Raw genomic sequence first — 2,841 nt, 5'->3', positions numbered from 1 at the left:
ACATCTGAAATAGAAGGCTTTTGGAAATGTTGGTGTGAAATCTAGCTTTCTAAGGGTTTACTGATAAGATTTGCATTTGAAACAAGAAATGGATACCTCCGTTACTAATTATTTCATATTCTACAGGGTAACATCACAGAAAACATTACTTAGAAGTTAGGGAGACTTAAGAAATTATTGTAACAGGATTTTTGGATTTCTATTTCATGAGGTCCTCCTTCAGAAACCACAATCTTTAAGATGTTCTTCTCAGAAAAAAAAAAATCTGGCTCAGTACACTGGAAAGAAAAATAAATGTGGAAATAATCATGAAGTAAAAACCAAGAAAGTAAGATTTGGTCATGTGAGTCATTTGATTAATGTTTGTTTTCCAAAGAGCTCCATGAGGTTATTTATCAAGTAACAGAAAATTTTCACCAGCTCTAGGCTAAACTGACAAGTTATCAAGGACATGATCAGCCTGTGGTTATTTAAAAGTCAATCAATGTGTCTACTGAATTATTCTTCTGTAATAAATTATGTGTATTATTACTTTACAAAGAAATTTGAAATCAGGATAAAATACTTTAGTAATTGGCATAGTAAAACTGTGGGCAAAATAAGATAAATAAAATGTGATTATGCTGTAAATTGATTGTTGGCCTTTTAAAGCTACAATACAGTTAAAGTATATTATTTGTAATTTTGTTTAATATATATTTGAGTAGGACTTGAAAATAAAGTTTGATTTGGAACACATTTTAGAAAAACATTAAGCAATTCCTTAAGATTTAATTTTTCATATTAAGTACAGTAGAAGTTTTCATACTTTTTTTTTTTTTTAAACTTGAAAGTACCAGGATTTCCTGCTCCTGGAGGCAGGACAGGTGTGGCTGCTGTGTTACATGTGTGCCAGGTGCGGCAGAGAGGAGAGAGGCCATGTCTATGCTCTGTGTTCTGACCTGTGGACATCTGAATGGTTAGTAGCCTAACGTTCCCTGAAAAAATCAAGGCGGAGATGACCACCAGACCAGTGTCAGGGAGCTAGTGCTGAAATGACCACTGTCTAGGCACTGTCCAGGCCTGAGGTGGCAAGCCATGCCCAGGGGCCCCCTGCCTGATGCTATGACACACGAGGAGCACAGCACTGTTGAGACTACTCATTAGAAGACTCCAGACAGTCAGAGACCCCGGGCATCACTGTGAAGAGCAAGTGAAGACACGGAAACAGAAAGGTGTGGGTACATCCTTTAGTTGTGCCCACACACAATGGAGAGAGTCAGACCTGCAGACTCGATGGTAGTGAGGATCAGCCTGATGTGAGTGGCCAGTGATGCTCCCTGGGAGGACAGTTGGGTCCTAGCCTATTCTGAGATCAAGGTTTTGGCTCTGCAGAAGCAGGGCTTTGTTGATGTTCCTGGTCTGAGCTGCTGTTCCTTGGGGGGACACATATCTGAGGACTGTGCAGAACTGGGCCCACCACTCACCTGGACAATGGCTCTGGAGGCCTGAGTGCAGGAAGACTGACCTCGCCCCAGCCAGCTGCTGTCCTCAGGAGAGCAGGCTCGGCACATGGCTGGAGTTGCAAGTGGGCCAGTCCTGAGGATATGCATGGACCAGCTAAACATCTCCTGCGAGAGGATGTGAATATGGCGGAGATACCCTCCTTTCACCTCACCCCTCACACCTTTGACAGGTGGGAGTCCTGGCCCTTAGGGTCATGAGAGTAGGAGAGTTGTCCCTGCCTTTCACCAGCTGCAGCGCTTGGTAGAGGGGGGCTTGCATTTTGCCTGAACAGCACACTACAGCTGATCCATGATAGCAGGGGCACGCCTGAGCCTGCCTCGGGGGCGTGGGTGTGTGAGAGCTAGCCCTGCCACTTGTCTGCTCTGAGGTGAGATGGGCAAGGGAGAGGGATGCATCTCCTTGCCACCTAAAGCAAGCAGGAAAGCTGCCACCAAGGTCATCAGAGCAGGAGAGCTGGTCTTTCCTCAAACCTGCAGCACTCCGGAGAGCAGGCCCTGTAACAAACTCACCTTGGCAGCACAATTGAGGTGATGATGTGGGGATTGCAGGCAAGCTGGCCCCTAGGGTGTGTTTGTGGGTGAGCCAGCGCTGCCTCTTGTCTGCTATGCAGCAGTGCCACCAGTGTGTGTGAGAGAGAGCCTTTCACATCCATTTACTCCCTGTCACCAGCAGCAGGCAGGAGAGCTGGCACCAGAGTCATGAAAGGGGGAGAACGGGCCTTGTTAGGCACTGGCTGCAACACTCCCTTGTAGAGCAGGCCCTGTACCTCACCAGGGCAGCAGGGGAGAGGTGGGCCTAATTGTGGAGGCTGCTGGCGAGCTGTCCCTCAGTGCATAGGAGCAAGAGAGCCAGTGGACTGACCAGCTCAGAGACCTCTCAGCCCAGATTCAGGGTTTTGAATTGTCCCACATTGATCAACAGCTACACCACTAATGAACTGTCGGAGTACATAAAAGGGCCGGCCCTACAGATCCAAAACTACAGGATTTCCAGGGAGACACCAGGGTATTCAAGAGGAGTCTCAATGAAGGTTCTGCTTTAGTCTTTGTGAATTCACATGAGCTTGCTTAGTTGATTCAGAGGGTCTTGTTCTCCTGTTGTCCTCTGTCTATTCTGGGTCTTATGTTCTTTCTGTCTCCTCTTTTTCAGGGTTCCCTGAGCTCCGAAGGAAGGGATTTGATGAAGACACCTCATTTCGTGCTATGTGTTCCAAAGACTCTAACTTCCTGTAATGTTATTTATTTATTTAGATAAAAAATTTCACTGGTGACATATAAGACATTTTACAGCTTATTTTTTTTATTTTTATGGTTACAAAAATAAAAAGAACCAGTT

At 45.5% G+C, this 2,841-nt stretch overlaps 1 non-coding gene across 1 annotated transcript; it reads left to right on the top strand.

The window, feature by feature from the left end:
• Positions 1-844: 844 nt before the first annotated feature.
• Positions 845-975, top strand: LOC129692099 (small nucleolar RNA SNORA17). Its single transcript, XR_008722627.1, has one exon. It is a non-coding gene; the product is annotated as a small nucleolar RNA SNORA17 (small nucleolar RNA).
• Positions 976-2,841: the final 1,866 nt, after the last annotated feature.

The sequence above is a fragment of the Psammomys obesus genome, unplaced genomic scaffold (assembly GCF_907164565.1).
Source record: "Psammomys obesus unplaced genomic scaffold, mPsaObe1.curated_primary_1811, whole genome shotgun sequence".
In the NCBI taxonomy this organism is placed as follows: Eukaryota; Metazoa; Chordata; class Mammalia; order Rodentia; family Muridae; genus Psammomys; species Psammomys obesus.
This window is presented reverse-complemented; position numbering and strand designations above follow the sequence as displayed.